General features: G+C 50.8%; 1 protein-coding gene across 1 annotated transcript in view; it reads right to left on the reverse strand.

The window, feature by feature from the left end:
• Positions 1-15,917, reverse strand: part of ZHX2 (zinc fingers and homeoboxes 2) — a 158,340-nt gene that overhangs the window by 77,912 nt on the left and 64,511 nt on the right. The window contains exon 2 of the mRNA XM_069466035.1: positions 10,657-10,725. The gene's annotated coding sequence lies outside the window, so the exon portion shown is untranslated. The remainder of the gene's footprint in view (positions 1-10,656; positions 10,726-15,917) is intronic.

Here is a 15,917-nt window from a genome sequence, read left to right on the forward strand (position 1 = left end):
CTCTTCCTTTGCTTTTGGAGGTGTTGGCATGAAATGTTTTTATGTTCCCATACACACACAGCTGATACAATCATTCTCAGATGACTCCACCCAATTAAATCTCGATGCAAGCAAATGGAAAACTGTACAAGCTTTGCTCGCCCCCTTATGTCTCACTCTTCCTCTTCCAATCTATTTATTTTAAATAAAAATCCAATGTATATTTTAAATAAACAGGTCCTATTTGCTGACTACAAGCTCCCACCCAGTGCCAAGAATCCGCCTTTTGAATCGTCAGTCAAGCCAAATGAGGCTTCCCCTCCTGCAGGCCTTAGCTCCCAGGTCCTCCTCCACTTTGATATCCCATCCTCTGCCTGTGAGGACATATGGGACTTCAGGACACCTGCAGCCACTTCCCCTAGACAGCCCTCCTGGGAGCCACCAGCAAGGCGCCCTGTGCTCCCAGAGCACCATTTGTGTGCTCCTTGTGAACTGTCCTTTGCACCGTGACGAGGCAGCGAGTCCAGGTGAAACTGGATTCAAGTGCGCTCTTATTAGCCTCGGGACCTTAGGCAAGAGCCCTGCACCTCCTGAGCCTCAGTTGCCTCATCTGCAAGGTCAGGATAATGGTGATACAGTATATATCTCAAGGGGTTGTCTGTGAAGATTAAATGAGCTAGAACAACTCCAATATATAGCACAGTGCCTGGGGTACGTTAAGTACTTACTTTTACTGCATGGTAGCTGTTATTGTAATGGTACATATGGTACCATGGGAACCTGAATCCTAGCTTGCATTTATCTACTGCTTACCATGTACCCACTGTTTTAAGTATTTTAAGTATAGTTCTAGTGCTTATGTGTTTATATCATTTTAAATCTCATGGAAACTGTTAAAGCAGATAGCGTTATCTCTGATTTATGGATGAGAAAACCGAGGCACAGAGAGGTTGAGTAACTTACCCAAGGTCACACAGCTAATAGATCACCATTGCCATCCTCCACTTTATTATAGTTATGCATTCATCTCTCTCATTGGGGATCTGGAGTGTGTAATTAATTTTTGTCTTTGAGTGCTTAGCACAGTGCCAGGCACAGAAGAGACCAACACAGTGATGGAGACTGCCACAGAGTGGTCTGTGTCCCCATGGTCCTTCTGTCTTGACATCCACCTTCCCCACCAGTCCCCACACCTGCTTGTCACTGAATCGACTGGGCAGGACAGATGGCACCTTGCAGAGGAAACATGGGTTCCCTCCCATGCTGGTGCACGCGGGCTCCAGGCTTTCCACGCGCTGTCTGACAATCCAGCTCGATTCAAGACACAGGGAGCAAACAAGGCTTTCAGCGGCCTCAGGCAAGCAGGGGTGAAATTAGCAGATCGGTGTACAAAGGAGTGTTTAATAATGCTATCACGCTACCCCATCCTCATGGGGCCATTGTGACATTCTGCATTAAAAAGAAGTGACAACCCTCAATTGCTGCACGTAACCGAGGCCTGGCATCACGTCGGCGCCCAGGCCCAGAGCCCTCGAGTTTTCTGGCGATGAATGGCATCTGGGCATCAGGGGAAACCGGTGGCTTCGTGCAAAAATGTCCTTCTGGACCCCTCTAAGTCCTTTGTAGTGTGGCTGCTCTTCTGCTCGCCTGTCAGGAGCATAATTTTCATTAAATATTAAGGAGCTGTTTGTTAAAATAATGTTGTCATGGTAACCCAGTGAGGGGAGGGGGTGCTAGAATAATCTGGTGCTGCCCGAATTGCAGCATATTAATCAAGTGCTTGGTACTATTTAATGAGCTTCCCCGTGAGCCTCCTGGTAACAATGAATTTGGAGGACCCGGGGCTGGGGTTTGCCCCAGTTTTCTGTGTCAGAGGTGTGGGCTCTCAGGAGTTCCTGGCACCATGGTGTGTTTGTTGGATGGATGGATGGATGGATGGATGGATAGACGCCAAATCCAAAATTTTAGATGTCTGTGTCAGAGTGGTTTCTGACAGCTCTTCTATTTTCCAGTTGCCCTTTTATAATGGAAAGGAATTTTGGCAGAGAATTGGGGAAAGGGGGTCGGGGAGAAAATGAGGGAAGGCAAAGATTCCTCTCGCTGGAAGGGAGAGCTAATGGCAATGATAGGGAGGCAATGTAGAAAAGTTTAGAGTTGGACCGCCTGGGCTCAGATCCCGGCTCTGTCCCATCTCATCTGTGGGCGAGTGCGCTGCTCCCCCAAGCAGCCTCTGTTTCCATACATATAAAAGGGGTGCAGAGCTGTGCTGACCTCAGAGGACTGCTAAGGGGATTAAAGGAGAGGATGCTCAATAAATCCCAACCACCACCTCTACCGCTGCTGGCACCTGCTACTGCTGCCGTTGCTACAGTTGTTATTAGGCCGACACCGAGGGCAGCCCCAAGGTGCTCTCACGGTCCAGAGGCCCAACGGGGCCCTGACCATCCAGTGCTGCCTCCAAACCCAGGGCTTGCTGACTCTACTGTCCATGCTCTTTCTGAGGTCCGCATATTTTTTCTATGAAGGGCCAGATAGCAAATATTTTAGGCTTTGGGGGTCATGTGCAATATCTGTTGCATATTGCTTTTTTTTTTTTTTAAACCACGCTTTAAAAATACAAAACCAGTCTTAGCTCACAGGCCACACAGAGACAGGCACAGTGGGCCTGCCGTGCTGCCTTAGGAGGAAGTAGAGAAAAAAAGGAGGGCAACGTAAAAGGAGATTATATATGGGTTTTTCTTCCACTAAAAGCAGGTTGAAGATGTACATAAAACAGAGAAACTTGGATCCAGGAATTTGTCTGACTTTAAAAATAAAAGTAAAGCCAGCCATGGTGATTCACTGTAGCCTTGTATGCTCATTTTATAGTGGAGGAAAGGCAGGCGATAGAGAGGTGCGGTGACCTGCCTGAAGTCACACAGCTAGTAAGGGACAGAGCAGGGACATAAGCCCAGGTGGGTGGAACTTGAGGACTTCCCCACCACCCCATCTCCCTCTACTACTGCAGGAAAGAATCTCTATTTTTTTTTTTTTTTTTTGAGACAGAGTCTTACTCTGTTGCCCGGACTAGAGTGAGTGCCGTGGTGTCAGCCTAGCTCACAGCAACCTCAAACTCCTGGGCTTAAGCGATCCTACTGCCTCAGCCTCCCGAGCAGCTGGGACTACAGGCATGAGCCACCATGCCCGGCTAATTTTTTTGTATATATATATTTTAGTTGTCCATATAATTTCTTTCTATTTTTAGTAGAGACGGGGGTCTCACTCTTGCTCAGGCTGGTCTCAAACTCCTGACCTCGAGCGATCCACCTGCCTCGGCCTCCCAGAGTGCTAGGATTACAGGCGTGAGCCACCGCGCCCGGCCTCTATTTTTTTTTTTTTTATTATTCTCAGACTCCTGACACCCTCCATCGACTGAGTTTCTGCTTAAAAGCCCAGACTTAGGGTCTGGCAGATCTCTGGTCTACCGTTTACTGGGTCAGTAACTTAGACACATGATTAACTTTGTGGTGCCTCGGTTTTCTCAGTGGTCAAACGGGGACATTGACTGGACCTCCCTCTTGGTGGTTATGAGGAGTTAATGAGTTAAGGCATGTAGAGAACTTAGCAAATGGCCTTGCACATGGCAAGTGCTGGATAAATACTAGAATTGGTGATTATAATAATAGCTGTGGTAGGCAGAGTAATGGACCCCCAAAGATGCCCATGTCCTAATCCCCAGAACCTTTGAATGTTACTTTAAATGGCAGAGAGGAATTAAGATTGCAGATGGAATTAAGGCTGCTAATCATCTGACCTTAAATTAAAGAGATTATCCTGGATGATCGGGGTAGGCACAATGTAATCACAAGAGTCCTTTAAGGATGGAAGGACGAGGCAGCTGGAAGTCAGAGCCGGAGTGATGCAGCAAGAGAGGAACTCAACCAGCGTTACTGGCTTTGGAGAGAAGGGAGCCGTGAGCTGAGGAATTTGGGAAGCCTCTAGAAGTGGGAAAGGCAAGAAAATGGATTCTGCCTTAGAGCCTCCGGAAGGAACACATCTTGCTTATCTACACCTTGATTTCAGCCTAGTGAGACCCGTTTTGGACTACGACCTCTAGCACGTGTAAGACAATAACTCTGTGTTAAGCCGCTAAGTTTGTAGGAATTGGTTACAGCAGCAATCAGATCCAATACACTGTTGTTTGCGGTACAAACCAGAGACCTCCTCGGAGTGGGAGCAGCACCCGCAGCAAAGGTGGCGTCCTGCACTGGCTGCAGGGCAAAGGGTCCTTCTCCCCACACTCACTCCGGTGCTAGTCAACCAGCGACCACTCGCAGAGTGCTGGGCAGGAGCCACGTGCAGGCAGGGAGTGGGGAGCAGTGGAAACACATGGAAGACACTGCCCGATGCCCCAAGGGAGATGACACATCTGCACGTAGTGACAATGTGGTGCGGTATGTCCCACATGTGGGATAACCCACTTCTGTGCAAACATCTCACTACCTGGATGTCATCCTCATGTGCGTGCTGGACCAATAAGCCCGGCCCAGGTTCCGAGTTCCCCACTGATTCTGCTCTGAGAATTACAGCTGTAACGATCACTCCGTCTTAACTACTAGGCTCCTAACACCCTGCGGGTCTTACATGTGGTACTTTGGCCCTGGTATCTTCCCTCTCCCCAATTTCCTCCCCCACCTAACCTATTCTCAGTCCACGTGTTCCCGTAGCACCTGGACAACTGGCACAGTCCACCCCTCGGCCCCAGCAGTTGGCTTAGGGATGGACGTGTGACCTGAGTCCCTCGACCCCAGGGCATTTGCCAGGAACACTACGGGAGCACAGCCCTCTTCCTCTGGGGGTTGCTCAGAGAAGGTGCTAGGTGTCCGTGGGAGAAAACTGCCTGAGCGAAGCCCACACAGAAGAAAACCGAGCGAGAGAGGAGAGAGACGACGCCTGCAGACATTGCGTAGATCCAGCTGGGCTCCAAGCCAGACCAGCTCAGACTTTTCAATTACACGAACGAACTGCCTTTTTGTTTTACACTTATGTCAGTTTGAATTGGATTTCTATCTTGTAACCAAAAGTCTGACTAATAGAATCAAATACCCACTAAAGTATTATTATCTCCTAGTTTCAGGTATTATTTCCTTGTCCAAGAGCCTTTGAGCTCTGAAATATCATGGAATGGGGTTTGGGACAGGGGCACTTAGGGCAGAGGTTTAGCTGCACAACAGGGGAAGGATGGGGTGCCATTTCTCGCTTCTTCCCTCAGTTCCCCTGTTTAGCTCAGCTTCACCGAGTCTACTCCTAATACTGCAGGAAGGAGCAAAAAACCCGTCACATGCTACTGAATGGGGCCTGGTTTGAACTTGCACCTGAATCTGTGGAAGGTCCAAATACCTATAACGGGGTTTTCATGTCTAGTCCACTAGGGTGGAGTGAATTTCATACTAGTGGCACGTGGGACAGTGATAGCCTGCTGTCTTGGTGCTGTGTCTGGTCCTGCTTCTTAAATGCTGATGCTGCCCCAGGGTTGTGTCTTCAGCCTGGCTGTCTTCTGTCTCTGAGCTGTCCCCAAGAGAGCTCAGTCACCCCATGGCTTCACCTGTCTCCTCTATCAGCTGTCTGCCTGTCTTCGTTCTTCCCCCACTGGCCTGAGGGATGCCGGTTGTGCCCTTTGGTAATGGTGACACCTGTTCACACTGATTTTTCCCAGGACAGCAGGGGTAGGGGTTGTAGCAGTTGGGGAGGAAGATGCAACTTGAAAAGCACCCAGGTGATACTTGTTTCTTCCCTCCCCAGCAACACACCCACAGGTTGGTAATCGCTAGCCCACATACACTGGTGTCTTCCAAATCCATCCATCCATGCCTTCCTGGACTTGTTTCTGTGTTCCAGGCCCACCTTGGACATCTCTACTAGGATGATGACACAAACACTAATCCTAAAATTAATATTAATATCAATGCTAATACTAACATGATGCAAGCTCACACTCATGGGCACTCCCTCTGTGCCGGACATCATTCTTAGTACTTTATATGTATTGATCTATAAACCTATAAGCCCTCTCCGGTCAGTAATAATAACAACTGAGTAATCTATATTATGCATATGAAGAAACAGAAGCTCATGAAAGTTACATGACCCCCCCACCAAGGTCACACAGCTGGTAAGTGGCTGAACCAGGATCTGAATTCAAGTCACCTGGACTCCCGAGACTACCTGTTTAACTGCTGTTCCTGGTCCATGGACGCTCCACAGGCGCATCAAATGCAATGTGTCAGAAACTTCTGCGCCATCTATTATGTTTTCTGCATCTGCCCACTACATGGTTAACAGGACCACACTCTCTTGGATTCCAAAGCCAGGAGCACAGGACTCGATCCTGACCCCTCCCTCCTCACTTCCCACATTGAAGTCCAGCCCATTCTTTCTCTGAATTGGAGCTCTGGAGCGGGTCTTTTGCTCCATCCCTGCTGACTTCCTGGGTCTAGAGGGTCAATCCCTCTCTCCAGGGCCATCAGAGCAGCTGCTGCCTCCTGACTGCTGCCTCGTCTGTGGCCCCTCCCACCTGTGATCCCCCAGGCACTCTGACCACCTTCCCTTTCTAAGCCCGAGGTTGCACTGTGTCATTCCCTTGGTTAGAAACTTCTGAAAGCTGCTCACAGCTCCTTGAAAACTGTTGGATCCTCAGCATGGCCTTTGAGGACCTTGCCTGTCCCGAATCTCCTGCAGCAGGAGTGGAATTTCAGTGTTGACACTTGTGGCATTGAAGGGAAGATGTGGACATGGCCCAATCCCCGTGTGGCTCAGTTTCTGCTAGAGAAACCTGCTAAGAGACTCAATCATATTACAAAGACATTTGTCCACATGCATGTCAGGACCCTGGGAACTACTCCACTCAGAAGACCACAGAAACTCAAGTCGAAGATTTAAGCGGACACTTCCTATTGCAGAATCATCAGCAATATAAAAGCACCTCTGAAAAACTCACAGGAGTCATTTGAAAAGTATGATGCCATTTAAAAAAATCTACTGTAACATCATTTCTTGAACATATTGCAAGAAGAAAGCTACGCTTTCAGTGTGAATATAGATGGGAGGTGGTACTGGGGGAGAAGAAACTGCATTTCTTGACCATCGTTTGTGAGCAAGGTTGCACGCTAGGTCTCTCCACATTCTTATCTCATTTACTCTCCCAAGTAACCCTGTGAGGTGTACTATTTCCCCATTTTACAGACCAGGAAACTCAGGAGAAACCTAGTTCTAGACTATTTTGTCTCATCTTCTGCATATCACTCTGGACAAACAGCTTATTCCCAGCTAGTGCAAAGTCTCTAATTCAAATTCCCTGGCAATTAGAAGTAGAAGCAAAGCTGTCCACTGAATGATTTTCTCCTTCAAACAATGCCCTGCTTTTGTTAGAGTTTCAGTGGTACCCATGCCTAAGCACATAGAAAGAGTTAAGTGGCGTACAAGTACAGGTCAGGTGTCTCAGCCATGTGGTCAGATCTGCTAAGTACGGGTCCTGTGGCCACTGCACCAGCACCAGCTAGCTGGGCAGGGCTCAGTCCCTGTACTGAAAGGTGATAAAGCTCACCTGCATGGGGCCGACACCCTGAGATTAGGACCTTCCACTCAATAGGGTTGGTCCTAAAGTGGTTCAGATTAATGAAGTTTTGCTGTGCTTCGCCTTTCTGATGTAAAACAAGGCTGCTGATACAAAACCACAAAGTGTGAATGCAGGAAGGTGGACTCGGAAATCGCTTTGCCAAATGGTGGCACTCATGCTACAGTTCTCCTCCTTGGCAGACATCACTAATCCATTGCAGCACACTCTTTCCTGGGCATGCCTCAACACCCTTCTCAGCCCAGTGCCCCCCAGCAGCCACGACCAACGGATCCCCTCTCCCTGCCCGCTTCCCACCCGAGGTGGAAGTGAGGCTATAGCCACTGGGCAGACTGGGTGAGGGGGTCACATGGGAAAAGGAAACTAGGATATTTTAGATCCCCGAGGCACAGAGGCTGTGTTTGTGTCATCCTACTGTCCAGCTAGGGGCAGGCGCCTGGGCAAGCTCATGCTATAACCCCAGGTCTACTACTGATGCAAGAAATGTGACCCTGACAAGTGTTTCAGGCTAATGCAATTTTAATTTGAAATATGCTCCAAATCCCAGGGTGGTGGGTGGTGCCTTCTGCAAAGTGAAGCAACGTTCCGGAAATCCAGGGACAAGCTGTTGGTCTCTCAGCTGTGGAGACAGCCAGACCTCACTGGGGAAGGGACAGGAGCAATGCTGACTGTGGGGCTTAAGGCTACACTACCCATGCTCAAGCCTTTAATGATTCTTCATCTGTATCAACCAATTTTTTCCTGGTGCTGGTGTTTTTGTTTCCAAGACCACTCCCACAAGGGAAGGAGGCGAGGACTGGGGTCTTCATTCACTGGGGCAAGGGGATGTTCTGAGAAGTCACAGAACTACTCTCCACGAGGCCCCCAGCTAGGAATGAACGGCACAGCTGCCCCTGCCTTTGGACCAGCCTCAGAACCAGGAGGGACCATCCCAGGGAGAGAGCAGTAAGAACAGAGCCACCCTGAGGCCTCCTCGTGGCGTCTGCATCTTAGAGAGCGAGCTCCCAGCCAGGGACTGCTTCCCTGGTCCCCTCCCCGCAGCTGCACCAGGGCTGCTCTGTCCCCCAACCTGTGCTATTTCATGTCCCAACATTGAGCAGGGTCATGACCCACACCTAGAATAAGAGCAAAGGCTAATATCTATTGAGCACTTATTCTGGCAGGGGGCCAGGCAGCTTCCTAAGAATTAATTCACTGAATCCTTACAGCCACTCTATGAGGCAGGAACTATCCCTGTCTCCATTTGACAGATGAGGAGACTGAGGCATAGGGAGGCAGCAACTTGCCTGAGGCCCCATAGCCGGTGGAAGAGCCAGGATTTCCCCTGGCAGCCGGGCCCCAGGGACCCTGCGCTTTACCACAGCCTCCGGCCCTCTGCACTGCCCCTCATCACCTTATTCCCCCATCACTGATGAACACCTACTGTGTGCCAGGTCCTATGACTGCAAGGACACCATCTTCCGTCCTCAGAGCTCAGCTCCTGCCAAGTCACGGCTCAAACTCACCGTTCAGCCCTGCCCATCCTCTCCCTGCGCCCCAGTAGCGAGCTGGACTCGGCGGAACACGCAGCCTGTACACAGCCACTGTCAAACCCGATTCCCATCCAGGCCGTCAGCTGCTGAGAGAACACCACCATCTCTGGCCCCCCACAGCGCCCTGGCCTCAGGGGCCCTCGGTAAACATTTACTGTGGCAGCTGACCCAGGCCTGGGGAAGAAGACCCAGTTACAAAGCACAAAGGAAGCCCATGCGCTCGTTATTCAGGGCCTCCCAAGCGCAAGGGGCGTCCCTCCCACGTAATTTCCCCATTTGCAACTGGAGTGCAATTTTTCTCACGCTCAGCGGGCCAGGTTTTGTACACACGAGTATATGGAACTGGCCCTGTCCCTGCCAAAGGGCCCTTGGGCTCCCTCGGTGAAGCCAAGCCTTCTGCCTGGGCCACACCCACAGCTGCCTTCTTGGCGCCCAGGGGAGCAGGGATGGGTCTCGCCACATGTTCTCTCTGTGCCTTTTCTTCCGGTCTGTGTGGTCTGGATCTCGGGTCAGATCCCTTGATGGCACAACTAGCCGGTAACTTTTGTGGTCCTGGTATGGAACAGGCCCTCCAGAGCCTCTGAGCAAAACTCTCCCCTCGTGCTTTGAGAGCTGCCCACCCATCACACACAGGAGGTGTCTGGGGTGATGCCCAGGACATGTGCACTGTCTGGCGTTGGCTCAGGTACAGCTGGCCAATGGGCAACAGGTCATAGGAGAGACCCTCAGGTCATCTCATCTAGTGGCTTCTGAATGGTTTTAGGGAGGAACCTGCCACCTAAAGCAGAAGCGGTGCGGAGAGAGTTTGTGTGCGTGAGCTCAGAAGCTTCCCTCACTCAGACTTCCCCTAAACCCTTTCCTTCCTCTACTGCCTGTCCCCTGGGGGTTCTAGATCACCAGGGAACAGTCTATAAAACACTGCCCGAGTCAAAGCTGCTCCCCCTGCAACACTTCCCAGGGACATTTCTCCAACCTCTGCTTGAATTCTGCCACTGACAGGGAACTCACTACCTTCCCAATTTGCCTCCTACACATATGCATAGCTCTGCTGTTAGGAATTTTTCCTTAGATTGAGTCCACAGCTGTCCACCTTCCTCTTGCTGGTGACAGTCCTTCAAATGTGCAAAGGTGGCTTTCTCGCCTTGCTTTAGCCCTGTCTTCTCAGGACTATGGTTTACCAACTGGTGTGAGCCAGGCAGCTCCCTCTCTGTTCTAAGAGTATCTCCCTAGCCTTGGAAACAATTCTAAGCACATGCCCTCTGGATGGTGAGTCTGAGCTGTGGTCGTCTGGGCAGAGAGAGGACAGCCCAGCCACCTCCAGGCTCCATTTGGTCTGGGGAGGGATTGGCAGGGACCCAGCAAATTCCAAGGGACTCATACCTGGATTCTCGGCACTGTGCCATTCCCAGGTGCCTGTGGATGGAAACAGTTTCGGAGCTGCCAGAGCTCAGCTGCCCCTGCCCTCCCGTTCCTCTCCTTTCCCTTCCTGCCGTCCAGCCGAGGCCGACCGCCGCGGCGCACGGCAGCACTCACCCGTCCCGTATTGCTTACATCCTGGGGATCTGAACGGGTTGACTCCATGAACAGTCAGGGCATCAAGACCTATAAAGGAGAGAAACTCAGTGTTAAAAGCAGGGCAGAGCAACTGGGTGTCCATCTCTTTTCTAGCAGGCCTGAGTCACTGGGGGACGGGGATGGAGGTGGGAGGATGAATGAGGAGGAGACGGTGAGGACCCAGCTGATCGTTAAACCAACCTCAAAATCTCTGGGCTTTGTGTTGACTCTGAGAAAGAAAAAAAAAAAAAAGACCCTGGCCCTGAATGAGTCAGCAGCTTGTTGAGAAGCAGGCTTTTTAGAAGAGCGAAACTAAAGGCAAAATCCGAGGGGGCAGGGGTGGGGGAGGCCTCTCTTTAACCTCGCTCAGAGTCTCCTTGAGTCTTCAGGGCCTGTTCCTGGCAGCCGGCCCTTCACGGCTCCATTTTGGAGAAGGCGCAGGGGGGAGAGCTCTGCGCTCAGGCCTCAAGTCGAAAAGATACCGCAGTCCTTAAAACAAAAGCCCCCAAAGCATATTTATATCCTGGGAGACTCCTGCCAAGCGAACCCTGTGTGCTTTGAAAATTCCTCGGGAGAGCTGCAGCCGGAAGAACAAGCCGTGTGCCGGGCTCTGAGGATGTGTTCACAGCATGGCAAGTTGGGGCCTGAGCCCTAGAGGTTTCCGCGCCCGGCAGAGGCCACCTGCGGCGCACGTGTGTGCAGAGCGGCAGCCACTGAGCCGGGAGCTGCTAGCAGGGCGCGCTGTTCTCTCTCCCCACACCCGGCCTGCCTTAAAAGCAAAACTTGTCTTTTCTTGTTTCCCTAAGAATTCTGAGATGAACGGAGGTTTCTCTCTTCTCCCATTCCTGCTCTCGGAGGAGAACCTTTTGACTTGAAGGAAAGAACACCTTCAGGCGGCAGCTTCTGTGTGGTGAGTACTTAGCACGCGCCAGGCACTTTGCACACCTGACCTGGAGTCTCGCTGCTCAAAGGTGCAGTCGCACCTGCTGGCAGCCTGTTGGAAAGGCAGAGTCCCAGCCTCCCCCCCCCACTCCCTGTGGAATCAGAACCTGTATTTTAACAAGACCCTCGGGTGATTCCTGGGCATGTTAAAGTCTGCAAAGTGCGGGTTTATAATCCTCTTAATCATGGAAGGAAGGAAGTCAGAGCCCGTTCTCCAGGTGAGGAAATAGGCTCCAGAAGTGACACCTTGGCTACTACGACTGTACAGCTGTTAAGTGGCAGGGTGGATTCAAAGCCATGTCCATGTGATTCCAAAGCCTGCGTTCCTTCCCACTGTGCCATTTGTGGGGAGCAAAGGGAGAGAGGGAAGGGGTGGGCAGGCAGGCCCAGCTTGGTGTGGGTGGCCGAGGGGAGGGTGGTGGCCAGGGGTGGGGGTGACCTTAGCCCTGGAGGGGGATGGTCAACCCGGGTGTGCTGCAGGGTGCTCGGAGAGGGAGGCGTTGAACACTGGAGGCAGGTTCCCTCTCCTCCTCGGTTTTGTCAAGCGTCAGCAAAATTCCCCAGTCAAAAGTTCTGGACCTCCTTCCTGCAGGAAAATTCGAGCTGCTGCATTTAATCCTAGCGATTCTGTTGATTCCAGGGAGTGTAGCACTCTTGCCCACTGCCCTTAGCACTGACCATGCAGAGGGAGGAGCCCCAGGATGCGAGCTAACCCGAGTGCTCCAGGCACCGACCTGGAGGAAGGACACTAGTCTTTAAAGCCCTTTATAGCTTAGAAAGAGCTTTTCATCCACCAGCTAATCAGCTCCTTACTTTTAAGGGACATGTCATTAGTCCTGTTTTGCAGTTGAGAAAACCGAGGCACAGAGAGGGCAAGTTACTTTCCTGAGGACACACAGCTCTCAGGCAGGCTGGGTTACTGTCCTCTGACTGTAAATCCACAGCTACAGCCAGGGTAGTCCAGCTGCTCCTGGAGGGGAGAGGAACGTCACAGCACAGGTTTATGATGCTTTGGATCAGTGCCTCCCAACTCCATAAGCTCTGGCTCCACTCTGCTTGCAAAGTGGTTTTACTGAATAGACTCATAGACCAAGGGGAAAACAGACCACAACCCACGCAGGGCACATGGCTGGCACTTTTCTCAATGTAAACTAGCCAGCTGGCATTCCTGGCTTATCAATTAGTCATGTGTTACGATATACATCGTTCGTTCTACTGCACTTGCTTCTGTAAGACACATTAGCTCAGATATAGGGGACGGATGTAAAGTGTGGAAGGGGTCTTGGTTCACAGGCAAATACTCCCAGCACGTTAGTGTTATGCACCACCAAGTAACCACAGCTGGATGCAGTGTGCCCTGACCCAGCTGAGTGCAGTAAGCCACAGAGGACTCCACGCCATCTACACCCACTTACCCCAAGCTCTTCCTTCCGGCTCAGTGTGGCCACGTGTTCTGTGTTAGATGTGTTTGTTGCTCATTCTCCCTGATCTTTGTGCAAAGGCCACGCTGAACCACCCAACAAAGCTACATTTTAGCAAAGCCTGAACTGCTCTTCCACCTGTAACTTCAGATAAAGTTATCTGTCCAGTCCTGCCTCTGCAACTCAGCAGCCTCAAGCCTCCTCTAGCTGCCTGCCTTCAAGCTCCTCCTCTCTGTTTTTATAATACAGCCCTATGGTTCCTCGGGTCCTAAAGTTACTGCTCTTTCTTTATTTTCAATTCAAAATTTAGCATGCCATTTTAACTGTGCTACTCTCATCACTAGGACTGTGCTTTGTTAGTGTTTCAGGAATTGTGAATGGGGAGATGCAACCCTAGCATTCCCTAAATCTCTGTGATTTTTGAGTTTTTCAGAATGCAAGGATTTGGAGAAATGCATACATTATTTTATAGCAGAAATGCCTGCATAATGAAGTTCCATTTTAGGTACTAATGTATATACATAACTTAAGTGTATAATATATTAATACATAGTTGTTAAATATTGAACATGTTAATATTAAATATTGAGTAAATATTCAATTAATGATTACTGAGTACTCATATATATCGATTCTGTGCTAAACACCAGATAGACATAAATAAATAATAAGTCCCTACTTTTAAGAAACTGACAGTATAAAAAAGGAGAAAGATGAATCATAGACTGAGCATGAGAAAGTACAAAGTATAAAAGGGGTGTAAGGTAGGAGCAGCTAATAGACCCCTCAGCTGGCCTGGGACAAAGACCCCACTCCCTACCCCTGGCCTGCGAGGCCCGGCACCTGCTCCCCTCCCCACCCTACCTCACCCCACTGTGTTCCCGGCTTGCTGGCTTTCGCTCAGTTTCTTGAGCCCACCCTGCTCTGCAGCCACAGGGCTACGACGTTCCAGTCCCTTTCTCTCCAAGGCTCTGTTCTCCCTCTTTCCCTAATTAACACTGACTTCCCTGCAGGAGTGAGGGAGGCCATAGTATACAGTGCTCAGAACAGCGTGAGCAGGTGCGTCAGCTGCTCTTATTATCGACAGCACCTGTGACCATCCTCCACTGACTAGGCAGCAACTTGAGCCCAGAGGGGCAGAGTGGCTTGGCCGGGGCTGCGCAGTGTGTTATTCTCGGAGCTGGGGGAATCTCACTGAATTGGCTCTTTTCCTCGTTTATCCTTGAACCCGGCACTGCACCGTCACCCACTAGACCCCAACCAGTGTGCAGGAAAGGGTGCTGGTCTTGGAGGTAGCAGGCCCTAGTCTGGTCCTGCTTCTCTCAAACACACAGTGCTGTGTGTCCTCCTGCCGAGACTTCCCTCTCGGGACCTTGGTTTCCTCCTCAGCCCCGCGGGGCTGTAAGCAGAGCCTGTCTCGGGCTGGGTGGGGATCCCAGGCCAGGGTGCACGTGGAGCGCAGCCCACAGTTCCTGCGTGCAGGAAGCAGCAGCTCTCATTAGGAAGCATTATACACAGATTAAAGGACTTTTAGTGCCCTCTGAGCTCTCATTGTGCACACATTTCCAGCACTTCTTTCTCCAGAACAGGCTGGTCAGACAGAGAAAATTGAAATAAGGGAAAAATCTGGTAGCACTTTCCCATGGGTCCCCCATACTCCTTGCGGCCTAGGTTAACCTGCCAGATTGCGGGGCATCTGACCGGGAGGATGAGGGCAGCGACTTTAACAATTTGTGGAAGAAGAGAAACACCCTCCCTTAGAGTCCCTCCCTGTAACAAAGTTTGTCCCATTCTGTTTTCCATTCAGCAAACATTTAGCAGATGAATAAGAAACTCCAAGTCTAGGGAAACAGGCCTCATGTCGTGGGGTGACAGCATCACATCGCAGGGAAGGGCGTGTGTGCAACCTCCGGAGCACAGGGAGGGAGAGAAGAGCTCTGGCTGGAGCCAGCCCAGACTGGAAATGAGAGTAAGGCTAAGCTCACAGAAGGTGGACGGACAGCTATAAGCTACTTCCGTGGAGCCTGAGCTTGGCCGTCACTCTGCAAGCCGGAAGTGCAGCGTCAGCTGCCTGTCTTTGTTGCAGACAGTATTTCACTTGGTCACTAGCAACAGCCTGCCATTCGGAAGGGCAGAGAGGAGCATCACTAGGGAGCATCTCACGCCCCAGCCAGTGCTTCCTGAGCGCGCTCTGTGCCAGGCACTGGGCTGGCTCTGACGTCTCACATCTCTTCTGCGCAGCAGCTGTGAGCAGCAGGTGTTCACATACCAGATGTACAGGTGGCAAACCTGAGTCTGACAGAGATTTAAAAAGCTGCCCATCGTCACAAGAGCAGAAAGTCCACCGAGGGGGTTTGAACTCAGGCCTGCCTTAGTCGTCTTTCCATTTTCTTCCCCACGCTGCCTCTTCAACTTTGGCTCCGTGGCTGGAGTTGCTGGCAAACTGGGCCATCTCTCCCACCCTCCGCAACCCATTTTCCACTAAGATCCCCCAAGAGGACAGAAGGGGCTGAGTTCACAACCGCCTTGGGGTGCCTACGTGCAGCTCAACATCTTGAACGTTTTCGAGAATACCAAATTCTACTCTCGAATTGACTCAGATTTGTTTCAAAATATTTCTCCCTCAAAATTGTCAAGTACAACTGACACTCCAGGAAGACATGCCCAGCGCTGGGGAGGGCAGCATCTAATTTTTCTTTTTTTCCTCTTGCAACAGTGTCACTTACCAAGGGCAGTGTCCATTTTGCTCACTGATGTCTCCTTGTTCTTTCAACAACTCTTCATGGGCACTGACCGTGGCCAGGCCATGGGGAGATAAGGTGAACCCCAGCCTTACTATCGGGCTGGAGATAAAGACTTCAATGACATTATTGTGCT

This window comes from Eulemur rufifrons, chromosome 3 (assembly GCF_041146395.1).
Source record: "Eulemur rufifrons isolate Redbay chromosome 3, OSU_ERuf_1, whole genome shotgun sequence".
NCBI lineage: Eukaryota > Metazoa > Chordata > Mammalia > Primates > Lemuridae > Eulemur > Eulemur rufifrons.